This window comes from Elephas maximus, chromosome 6, assembly GCF_024166365.1.
Source record: "Elephas maximus indicus isolate mEleMax1 chromosome 6, mEleMax1 primary haplotype, whole genome shotgun sequence".
Lineage (NCBI taxonomy): Eukaryota > Metazoa > Chordata > Mammalia > Proboscidea > Elephantidae > Elephas > Elephas maximus.
The window spans coordinates 90,200,291-90,213,249 of NC_064824.1; the positions used below are offsets into that span (position 1 = coordinate 90,200,291).

At 38.0% G+C, this 12,959-nt stretch overlaps 1 long non-coding RNA gene across 21 annotated transcripts in view; it reads left to right on the plus strand.

Moving 5' to 3' along the window:
• Positions 1-12,959, plus strand: part of LOC126077941 (uncharacterized) — a 134,204-nt gene that overhangs the window by 25,404 nt on the left and 95,841 nt on the right. For 19 of the 21 annotated variants that reach the window (XR_007517893.1, XR_007517895.1, XR_007517899.1 and 16 more), the window contains 2 exons: positions 3,698-6,330; positions 9,721-9,821. This is a non-coding gene — a long non-coding RNA (uncharacterized LOC126077941). The remainder of the gene's footprint in view (positions 1-3,697; positions 6,331-9,720; positions 9,822-12,959) is intronic. The other 2 variants (XR_007517898.1, XR_007517896.1) reach the window with 2 other exon arrangements.

Sequence of the window (12,959 nt, forward strand, 5' to 3'; positions counted from 1 at the left end):
TGGACTGACTGCTCTTAAAGGTTAGAAGAAGAATCAAAATTTATCTATCGCCCAATTGGGACTTGGGGTCAGCGGCGAAGTATGTGGCAAAGTCATTTAAATTCAAGACCTTGATCGCTATTCCCAGGCTGACTTTCTCCGTGTGAACAAGAGGAATCTTCCGCAGTGAAGATGGGTGGGTCAGCAGGAGAAGGAGCAGCAGACAGCTCCTAAAGATGCCACATCCTGGGGACAGACCCCAAGGGCGGTATTTGGATCTAAGAGACAAAATGGGGAGAAATTGTCTACAGAAGGCAGGGCAGCCGCGGGACCCTGTGACGGTCACCGGGGGGTTGTCCTTCTAGGTTTTTAATTGAACCATCTGCAAAACTGAGTATACTGTGAATGACCTGTTCTTTGGAGCTGTATTTATCAAGAATTCAAAAGCCCTGTAAAAATTAGAGCATTTTAGAGATGAAAGGCAGTGTTCTCCTCCCCCCAATACTTTTATTTTAGAATAAAGGAAATGAAGCTGAGAACAAGATTATATGTCTTCGGGTGAAATGGCGCAAGAACAAGAGCCTGTGACTCGAAAGCCAATGATATTTTTTCTCATACTCTAACAATTTAAATGTAAAATGCTGTTAATGCAATGAAAAGTTTTCTACTAGAAGCAAACCAATCGCTAGTTTCTGGTTGTGAAAAGCCTGATGTATTAGTTGATTTTTCACATTCAAGCAAAAGACGACAATTGATCATCTATGGTATAGTGGCCAAATGATTCAGAAAAGTTATTTTGATCTTTTTTGTCTATCAGTAGATGGCAGGAGATACCCTCAAATCAAGATAAAAAGGAGAAGCAAATGATGGAATTCAGTCATTATTCCTCGCTTTACCTGGAAAAATTGGTACCCTGGGTAGTCGGTGTGCTGTTATGTGGTACCTGAGGGAGAGAGTGTTTTGAATATGGATTTGAGTCAATTATTAGCTTTCTGATTAATCTGGCAAGGTTACAGTCTGTTTAAAACAATAGTCCAATGTTGGAACTAAATTTACTCTCTTTTAAAGAGACACCTGGAGAAATGATTCATCACTCATGTTGCTAAGATTAATTGGGCATTATAATTGTGTTAAGTGGATTCACACAACATGTAAGAATCCAGGAGCTTTTTCTGTTTTCTTTTTTTCTTCAAGCCAGAAGAGAAAACAGAGTTAGCTTCAATGTGGGTTAGAGAAATGCAGCATCATAGCTGGTTTTATCCAAGATTATGCAGATAAAGCGCCTTGGTTAAAATAACACTAAGCACAGGTATGTTTTCAACGTGCCTTCATCAATTTTGGCCCCATGAGCTGATATTTCCCTATCCAAACTGAGGTCTTTTTCAACAGGATTAAATTTGATTTTACGTATCAGTTTTTCTGAAGTACAGAATTCTCTTAGAAATGTGGGTCACTTGTTTCCCTTATTTGGAGATTACAGAAAGGCAAGTACTTGTGGAATTTTCAAGAATTGAAATTCGTGGTCTTAGAGAGTGTTGCTTCCTTTTTGTCTACGTGTTACCATTTAACAATGATGTGATTCTTCTCTAAGATACAAAGCATTTGAATCAACTGTTTTTCTCAGCACTTTAATCATTTGAATCTTATTTTTTGGAGAATTTTTAAGAAAAAAATACAATCCATAAAATGATCTTTTTTTTCTCTGTTTTAGACAACTTAATTGAAAACCATCGTTAGGTCTGGAAGGCAAGCTCCAGGAGTATTTACGTGGGGGTCAGTCTAACAGCAAACTTGGTTAGTGTTGAGCTGAAAATCAGCTGCAGTGAGCATTTAATCCTGGAAAACAGAAATGAAACTGGATTTGCTTTCAAGTGGACCCTATTACTTTTCCTTTGTAAATGTCTCCATTGGAGAAAATCCTTTACTCAAAAAGACACTGTCTATCACCCCCCTGCCCTTTTTTAATCAAAACTGTGACCACTACCAAAATATACTCTCAAGGCATATGAAAATTAGTCTTCCCAGTCTCTGGTGTAGTGACTGAAATTCCCACATTTGCCAATCAGTCAGTGTTACTGAGCCCAGTACTGTGCTGTTGCACTGTTGGAAGTGCTCTTCAGGTTAGGGTACAGGACTTGTTGTTAGTTGCCATTGAGTTGGTTCTGGCTCATGGTGACCTTATGTATAACACAATAAAATATTGCCCGGTCCTATGCCACCTTAATGATGATTGGTATGTCGGAGTCCGTTGTTTGAGGCTGTTGTGTTAATTCATCTCATTAAAGGTTTCTCTTGTTTTTGCTGATCCTCTACTTTAGCAAACATGATGATCTTTTCTAGTGATTGGTCTTTCCTGATGACATGTCCAAAGTAACCCTGACGCCTGCTTCTTAGAAGCATTCTCTTGTTTCTTCTAAGTCTGATTCATTTGTTCTTTTGGCAGTCCATGGCATATTCAACATTCTTCCCAACACCACATTTGAAATGCATCTATGAAGCATCCATTAAGCATACACATCTCTTGAGAGGATTATCAATTTCAGACCCTAACACTCATTAATACCAAGGTATCTTTGGTTTCTCATTGATTTTCTGAACTTTCTTGATCATAGAAATCACTTGGGGCATTTGTTTCCCAGTGCCTTCCCTTAGAAAATTTAATTAAGAATGTCTGCAGTGTGACCTGGTAAACAAGGGCCCTAAGAGATTTCTATGATTAAGCAAATTTGTAAAACTTTGATTATCACATTAAGTAGGGAAAGTCTTATGACAAAGAGTCCTTTCTAGGGACCATGACTTTAGGCACAATGCCTCCAAACCAAAAAATCAAACCCGTTGCTGTGGAGTTGATTCCGACTAGTAGTGACCCTAAAGGACAGAGTAGAACTGCCCCATAGGGTTTCCAAGACTGTATAAATCTTTATGGAAACAGACTGGCACATCTATCTCCTGTGGAGTGGCTGGTGGGTTTGAACCTGACCACCAGAACCCCACACAATGCCTGCACTCAGACAAAATTATAGTCAGGAAGGGGCTAGAAGGAGGCTTTGGTTCACTTGGGAGGAAGCATAGAGGTGGCTGGAAACATTCTCCCCAGTTTTGTTTAGGGCCTTTCCTAGTTGTGACCTGAGCATTCCTAAATTTAATCTCTCCATTGGCTGACTCTTTTAACACTCACTCTTTGGACTCCCAGTCCGTGTGTGTGTCAGTCATTATTATTTGTTTCATGTGGTGTGTCTTGTAAATAACATGATAAACTGCTCATGATTTTTGCCTCTTCCAACTCGCAGAGTAGCACCAGTTATATAGCCGAATCCCAGCCAAGGATCTGTAGAATGATTAATGAATGAATCACTCTTTTTACGTATTGCAACCCTCCTATCCTTTTGTTTTCTCCTTCAGTACTTTTTAGCCAGTTGAGCTGCAATCGCTTTTTCTTCCTAGTATAACACATTGCTTGATATTTGTTTTCAGAAATCCCCAAATGATACAATATAGAATGCTAAATATTCACGGACTTGTGTTTCATTCATTCTGTTCATTATTATTATTATTTTATTTACCACTTCTTTTTTTATAATGAAATCTTGGCCTTGTGTGTGTGTGCTTTCATTCTCTTGTTTTTCATGTTGAGTTGAACATAATATATTATCTGATAACTTGTAGCATTGGGTTTAGCAAGGATAGCTGATGATCATTGTTCCTTTATTGACCACAGATTCACATCCACTTCAAATATCTGGAATAAGGACACAATGGTATACTCATCTATGAACCATGAAATATAAAATGGCACTAGGTTTCAAAAATTCTCTGTATGACTTTCAAAATGATAAGCGTCTTTGGAGAAACCAACGGTTTTAATTCTTTGGACTTCAGGTATGTAAAACATATGGCTTTACAGCAGCAAGAGCTTAAATTCAAAAAGCTTATTTGGGGGGTATTGTTAACTGTCTTAACCCAATAGTGACAAGACTTGACCATATATTGAATTTTACCTCTACCTCTCTGTTAAAAAACTCCCATTGTTGTCGGGTCAGTTCCAACTCATAAAAACCTTTTGGGGCAGAGTAGAACTGCCACATAGGGTTTCCAAGGCTGTAATCTTTAAGGAAGCAGACTGCCACATCTTTCTCATATGGAGCAACTTGGTGGATTCAAACCGCCAACCTTTCAGTTAGCAGCTGAGTGGTTTATCTGCTGCACCACCAGGGCTCCTTACTTTTCCCTTACCAGTGTCTATATATGTAAGATAACACTTTGTCTGTTGCAGGAAGAAGTTGCTGCTGTTGTTACTGTTATTATTATTTGTGTCAAATATTTGGGCTTTCTAAGTTATGTCAACTTTCTTATCTCTCCTGACCCCTGGGTCAGATTAAGTCAAGTAGTAGAAATTTGTATGCATTGTACTGAAAGAAATGTGAAGACAAAAATAGGTAAGTAATAGGAAAAGAAAAAGGTGAGTTTGAACAAATTTTTCATGTTTGGCTTCCTTTATAATAGGCATGAGGTCACGTATCCATATGGTAACTTTGGCTGTAGTTTCTTTCCATTTGCCCCTTTGCTGTAGCTCACAGCAGAGCTTTGAGGCTGAGAAAGTCAGACCAGCCTTACGCCACATTCTGTTTTAGGTAGGGTGACCATATGTCCTGGTTTGTGACTATTGCCTAGCATCTTGTATAGGACATTGTTCTAGACGTTTTACTTTTAGCAAAGCATTATTACTAATTTCATTAGTATAGCCAGGATGGGTCTGGTAGACATCTGCTTTGTAAATCCAGCTTCTACCATGGTGTCATTTAGTATTCAGTGAACAGAGTTCTCTAACATCTTGTGAAATCAGAATGACAACCAGCTACCTCATTTTCTCTTTTCTTAATTCCTTCCAGACTAAACATAATAACAACTCCCTTTCAAGGACAGCATGCAGGGCTCTCGATGATAAAAACAAAGTGGTTAGGGACAGATCTCCTTCTGGTCTTGGGTGATGCTGGGAGAAGTGTTCAAACATGCTGCTCACCTGACCACTTAGTGTACCAGTAGGGTGTACCAAGGCCCATACTGTGGACTGTTGGATGCATGAAGCCAGCAGCCTGCCAACTGGTGGGATCTATAAGAAATATGGGAAATGAGAATTTGGGTGTACAAAATATATGTGTGAGAAATAGGCTAAGCAGTTCTGCCATGGAATATAGAATAGCTTGAACACTTACTCTCATTGGAGTGATTTTGTCATTTACTATATCTTGTAAATCTAATGCTCTTTATTTATTTTATTATTAAGTAACACCCTCCTTCACACTCCAAAAAAAAAAAAAACTCCAAAGTGACAACAAATTAATTGTCACCCTATTCACTGATTAGAGTTTCTGGGTGATATAGACAGTTAACATGTTCTGCTGATAACCAAAATGTTGGAGGTTGTAGCCCACCCAGAGGCACCTTGGAAGAAAGTCCTGGCTGTCTACTTCCAAAAAATCGTCCATTAAAAACCCTGTAGAGCACAGATCTACTCTGTTATACACGAGGTTGCCATAAGTCAAAATCACCTTGACAGCCACTGGTTTCGTTTTGATTATCCAGTCACTAATTGCCTCTTTCTCCCTATTCTCCATTTTGAAAGATTCTACTTTCCTGCTTTCTATGCACTATTATCTAACAATCTCAATTGCTAAGTATTATGGGTTGAATTGTGTCCCCGAAAAGATATGTTGAAGTATAACACCCATACTTGTGAATATGGCTTTATTTGGAAACAGGGTTTTTTTCAGGTACAAGTAGCTAACATAAAGTCATACTGGAGTAAGGTGGGCACTAATCCAATATGACTGGTGTCTATATAAAAATAAGAGAAGAGAAAAACACAGAAGGAAGATGGCCATATGAAGACTAAGGCAGAGATTGGACTTATGCTCCCATAAGCCAAGAAACACCTGCAGCTACCAGAAGAAAGATTTTTCCCCTAGAGTCTTTGGAAAGTGTATGGCCCTGCTGACAGCCTGAATTCAGACTTGTAGTCTCCAGAATTGTCAGACAATAAAATTCTGTTGTTTTAAGTTACCCAGTCTGTGGTACTATGTATGGCAGCCCTAGGAAACTAATGTGCTAAGGATGCATGTTTACATTCTCACTGTATTCCTTCCTGTCTAAACTTGTTTACAACAAGAATGTGTTCTTTCACAGAATGAGTTATAAATGATTGATAAAACTTTAATAGAAAGCAAACTTTTTCAAGCCAAAGGAATGCATCTCTAATCAGATAATTGTCAAGAACTGTGAAATATCTAAGGATGTACTCTACTCACAAGCTAACAAATTAGCCTGCCACAATTTCATGGATGCTGGCAGAAGGTATGAGGCTCAGGGGTCAGAGACAAAGGACAGCTTGTTACTCACAGTTATAATTGTGGCCAGAATATTCATCTCAATCCTCACAGGTTGATGCAAAGAGGGCCAGGTGACAACTGCACATACAGTGGGTTATGTTACAGGAGGGGAACCTGGGACTTAATGAACCTGAATCTTTCCTAATGGGACTGAGCATGTCTGCACTTTGTTCTGGAGGGAGACACTATGTCTTACAAGGCTGTTCAGTAAACATACAAACTAGAAAAGATGGTTGAGAATAAGTCACACAGAAACAGGTGATACCCAGAGAAAATTACCTCTCAACAACGATTTCAGATCAATAAGAGCTGTGGAAGAAATACCAGGAACTTGGTTTTGCCAAATTTGAAGTCTTACTGGAGGCAATAATGTGCTTCACTTATGCGTAGATCTGACTAGTTTTCCAGATCAACTCAGAAAGCTAGTTTGTTTTCTATCTTATGTTTATTTCTATCAATAAATATAAAATTAAGATCTTATTTTTCTGACAATAAGAGTAATGCATGTCCATTATAGAAAACACAGAGAAGTACAAAGAAGAATATAAAAATTTTTATAATTTTATCACTCAGAGGTAATCTGTATTAAAATATGACCTCTTTAATGCCTCGTTACGTATTTAGTATTTATACAAAATTGAGCTCACACTGTGTACTGTTTAGTATCTTGTTAGTTTTGCTTATTTATTTATTGAAAGCATTACTTCAAGCCGTGAAATATTCCTTTAAAATATTATTTAAAAAATTACATAATATTCTATCACTGGTATAACAACTTTAAAACTGTTCCTTCATTGTTAGAAAATTTGCTACTTATGGATGAAGTCAGCACAACTTGACCAAGGTAAATAAAGACACCTCGAAGTACATGAGAAAAAAGGACGATTTCAGTAAATGCTATAACATGTACAATTTTGCAACAATAGTAAAAACAACCAAAAAATACGTGCGTGGTTACATAGGTAGATATGGACGCATACATGTGTATAGGAAGGCATATGTGAATAACTACATGTGTGTGCTGCATGTATATCCACATATATAATAAACCACATAGGAAGCACAGTTATGGAGGCTGTCTAGACATATCCAGACAACTCACGGAGTTGGTTTACTCGGCTGAAAGACTTGAAACTATAGCCTCGTGTGACAACTTAGTCAATTAGCATAACATAGTTCACCAAGATAATGTTCTACATCCTAGTTTGATGAGTAGTGTCTGTGGTCTTAAAAGCTTGCAATTGGCCATCTAAGATACGCCTACTGTTCTCTACTTGTATGGAGCAAAAGAGAATGGAGGAAATCAAAGGCTCAATGAAGAAACTAGTCCATAGGACTAATAGCCCACATGAACCACACAGCCTCTTCTAACCTGAGACCAAAAAAACTAGAAAGTGCTTGGCTTCCACTACTGACCATTCTGACCAGGGACACCATGGAAGGTCCAGAATAGAGTGAGAGAAAAAATGTAGAACAAAACTCAAATTCCTAAAAAAGGCCAGACCTACTGGACTGATGGAGACCAGAGGAACCCCTGAGACTATTCTGTAAGATACCCTTTGAACTTGGAACTGAAGCTATTTCTGCAGGTCACCTTTCAGCCAAATAATAGATTGGGTGATGACATAAACAATATCACCTGTGAGTAATGCGCTCCCTTACACAATTAACTATATGAGACTAAACGTTCAACATTTATCCAAAAGCAACGATGAGAAGGCAAAGAATGGAAGGGAAGCTAGATCAGTGGAAACAAAACACACAGAATAGAAATGAGAATGCTGATACATTGTGAAAATTGTAACCAATGGCACAGAACAACTTGTATAGAAATTGTTAAAGGTGAACGTAATTTGCTGTGTAAAATTTCACCTAAAACAAAATAAAATGTAATTAAGAAAAATTTTAAAAAATCGCTACCAAGTACAGCTATGATGAATATTCTTGTACATAAATATCTTTTAGTGCCTTTGGCTAGATCCCTATAAGGATTATTGGGTTGTTGTTGTTAGTTGCTCTTGAGTCAGTTGCAATTTATGGCAACTCCCGTGTGTTCACAGTAGAGCTGCTTCATAGAGTTTTCAAGTCTGTGAACTTTTGGAAGCAGATCACCAGGCCTGCCTTCTTAGGCACCTCTTGGAGGGATTCAAATCGCCAACCTTTTGGCTAGTAGTCAAGCACTTAACTGTTTATGTGACCCAATGTTTTAATTTTAAATGTAGTTTAACAAGATAATTGAAAGTATCTTTTTTACTTAGCATTTTTTGATTCCTAGGAGGAAGAAATATTGTCTTGTATGGTAATAAGTCACTTATATTTATTCTTTTATGAATAAATAAATAAATAAATAAATTTTATTTATTTATGGTAATAAGTCACTTACATTTATTCTTTTATGAATTACCTATTCATGTTCTTTTACTCATTATTCTAGTAATATTTTAGAGTTGTGTAACATTTTGCATGCTAGGATGTTGGCAAATATTTTCTCAATATATTGTTTAGTTTTTTAATTATGTTATGCTATCTTTGGACATTTGGAAGTTAAAAAATTATTTAGTAAAATAATTAACCATTTCTATATGAATCCTATTGCTTAGAATGTCTTGCCCACTCAGGTGTTTTTATGGTTTTTTTGTTTTAACATTATTTAATCTACATTTCAAAAATATATTTTGATATGTGATATAGGTAAGGACTTTTGAATAGACAATTTTCCCAACAGTGAGTGAGCTATTTCTCACTCATTTGTGATGGTTTCTTTGTCATATACTAAGTTATAAATTTTAGGGTGTCTTAGTGTTTGAAGTATATTACCTCCCTCAAATTTATTATTGAATGACAGCCTTGCTTTGGATACAGGATACAATGTATTGATGCTCACCTCTTGAGGAATGGTATAGATATATTTTAAAAAAAAAGATGTATTTTATTTCATGTATTGATGAGAACAAATAAAATGACACAATACTTACTGTAACTCCAACGTATCCTCCAAAAATTTGATAAAAAATATTTTTCAAAATTTAAGAAAATACTCCAATGATAATGGTAAAATAGTCATGATTTTTTTTTTTTTTTTGCCAGTCTTGTATTTTTAAACATTTTTAATTTGTGGAACTTTGGGGAAGTAAAAACTTGAACCAAATTCTTCCAGTGTGAAGTAACCTGCTTTAACATTCATTTAGAGAAGAATATTAATCCTCAAGTAGCACATGCAATTTTTTGTAACAGTGGTGGAGGCAGGAAGGATTTCTGTGAGAAACATTTTACACTCGTTGGCAGGGGTGTTGGTAGGGAGGAATAGAGAATAAGGGAAGGATTGAGCTGTTTTTCCTTTTTTTTTCCTCTACAGAGCCAAATAATAAAAGGCAAAGGCTGGTTTCATGCCAAATCAATGGGGTGAATTACTTTGACAGGAATTTGCCATCTTTCACTGGTCACGTGATGTTCCAGGTAATAGATGTTTTAAGCCAGTACATTATGGGTAACTTATTAGGCCGCATGAAATGCTGAAAACAATATGAAAGTCCAGAGATGAAAATACTTAAACTGGTGAAACGGAAGGTCTACATAATTGTTAGGCACTTTCTAGAGTTTTCCTACTGTAGGTTAGTGGAAGAGAAGAACATGTTACTAGGTAGAGCTGAGCGTTTTCATTTCTTTTTAAATTGTCTCTCTCCATATTTTCCTCCAGGGGTTATGCTTTTTTCTCCAAAGTAAAAAACCTCAGAAATACTTTTTTTTTTTTTTTTTGTTACAAGTGTGGGATGTAGTTTTATTTCTATTTCATCTCTATTTCTTTCCAAATCTACACAGTGCATTCACATCTCTAAGTTCAGGTGTTGTTCATGAGAATCAATGCAGAGATTACATTCCAGACAGAATAAGGAAATGCTAAGGCCCATGAAGCTCATTCTTAAGACATTCAAGCTTTCTTATGTTCGTGGTGTGCCAGCTGCTGAAGCCAGGGACTGGAGGAACACAACTGCCTAAGAGATGCTTGGAATGTAAGAGTCATACGCATTCTGACCTCGGGGAGTTCCTAGGGCACTTAAGGTAGATCAACCGCCGTCTGTCTGTCAGTTTGATCTACTGTGGTGGCTTGCATGTAGCTGTGATGCTGGAAGCTATGCCGCTGGTATTTCAAATACTGGCAGGGTCACACATACCGGGCAGGTTTCAGTGGAGCTTCTAGTCTAAGACAGGCTAGGAAGAAATGCCTGGTGATCTAATTCCAAAAATTAGCCACTGGAAACCCTATGGATCAAAACAAAATACTGTCTGATAAAGTGCTAGAAGACAAGCCCATGGGTTGGAAGGTACTAAAAACATACAGTGGCAGCAACAATGGACTTGAATATACCAACGTTGTGAAAACGGCACAGGACCCAGCATAGTTTCTGTGGTACATGGAGTCATCATGGGTCAGAGGCAACTGGACAGCAACTAACAACTACAAGGCAGATCAATAAGCATTAATGGGGTCCTTAAAACTAATAAATTTCCTAAAGATTTGGAAGGTGATGGTGATTTGGATAGTTCCCCTGCCATTTAGAGAATGAGCAGAGCATTACAGTGGCTTTGATGAGGTGTTGGACACTGTTTAGATAAAGATATGAAGGCAGGAGAGCGAGAACCAGGCACAAGGAGTCTCCAGAGGCCTCTTTGTCTGAGATAGAGGATTCTGGACTGGGGAGAGAAGGGAAAATTCATCTTTAAAAGACTTTATGGACCACAACAAAGTTCCTATCTATTTCACAGAGTGATATAAAGGCTATGGTTATCCAAGTGAAGTGATCTCTTTCTGTGTGTAGAATGTGGGTGGGAAGGAAGGATAACAAGAGGGTGGAGACCTTGGGAGGCCATCTCTTTTGTTCTTCCTTTTAAACCCCTGATTGCACTTGTAGTTTTAAGTCACCTCAGATTCCTTTTGAAAGTAGGTGAGCTATATATTTACTTATTTAATGAAGTAAAAAGAAAGCCCAAGCAATAAATTAAAAAAAAAAGTAAATCCAAGCCAGGTTGAGCTGAAGAAGAGGTAGATTTTAAGGATGTTAGGGTGACACTAGGATGAGGGCATTGGTAGTTCAGTGGTAGAATTCTCACCTTCCATGAGTGACAGCCAGATGTGATTCCTGGCCAGTGTACCTAATGCACAGTCATCAAAGTACCTCATGAGCAGTCAGCAATGTATTTCATGTACAGTCACCAACTCTCTGTCCGTGGAGGCTTGCATGATGCTGTATGTTGAACAGGTTTCAGTAGGAGCTTCCAGACTAAGATAGACCAGGAAGAAAAGCCTGAAGATCTACTTTCAAAAATTCCCCGTTCCCACTGCCATTGAGTCTATCCCGACTCATAAGGACTGTATAGGACAGAGTAGAACTGCCCCATAGGGTATCCAAGAAGCAGTTGGTGGATTCGAACTGCTGACCTTTTCAGCTGAGCTTTTAACCACTCGCCATCAGGGCTCCAAAAATTAGCCACTAGAAACCCTATGGGTCACAATGGTCCAGTCTACAACTGATCATGGGGATGGTTCAGGACTGGGCAGCATTTCACTCATGGGGTTGCCATGAGTTAGGGGTCGACTCAATGGCAGCTAACAACAACAGGACAACACTAGTGCTTAAACTGTACAACTGACTAAGTGTAGGGGATGAAATACACACATTATCTTGAGATATTGGGCTCAAGGAAAGGAAGTTATAGACTAGTCCACAGCAATGGCAGATGTGCAAAGACCGAACAAGTGAAGACAAATAATTTACTCTTAACTTGAGTGGAGATATTTTCAAAATAGTGGCTGATATGGGATTGCAGCTAAGTGGAGAAGAGAGGTGGTTTTAGGGTGGGGGTAGCTCTGCCCTCTGCAGCAAATATTTGAGATGTAGTTACAAGCAGCCTACTACCTGCAAGGAATCATTGAGGAAAATACGGTTTTCAATGATAACTCTTCGTAGCAGTGAAAGTATGTTTTTAAATTAAATTTGGAAATTTCTTCAAAGCTGCTTCTTCAAAGACAAATGACCCTCTTCCAATATGTCTAGTTAAATAAAATAATGGATGCAAAAAGCCTTTGCAAAACATTAATGTGCTATATAAATGTAAGGTGTTATCATCATGTACTGTGAGTTACAAAACATGCAGCAAGAAGAGATTATTTTTTGTGCACTAAATAGTCAAATATGGGCTGCCTGACAGCACTGTGAAGTAGAGTCATAATTGATGAATGACTGTGCTGAGAGAGAGTTGATTAATGCTTGGATGTTAACCTGGAAGAGTACTGCTGGTGTAATACCACAGGGCTTTGTATTTTGTTTTCTTCCTTTGGCCCTTCCTTGTCTAAACTATTTTTTTCAGTGAGTTAAAGACCTTATCAACTTTGATGATAAGACTAATAATGGGAGGTAACAAATATGTACCGTCCTTAGGTGGAACCCTGGTGGCACAGTGTTTAAGAGCTAGGGCTGCTAACCAAAAGGTTGGCAGTTTGAATCCACCAGCCACTCCTTGGAAACCATATGGGGCAGTCCAACTCCGTCCTATAGGGTCACTATGGGTTGGAATGGACTCGATGGCAACAGGTTT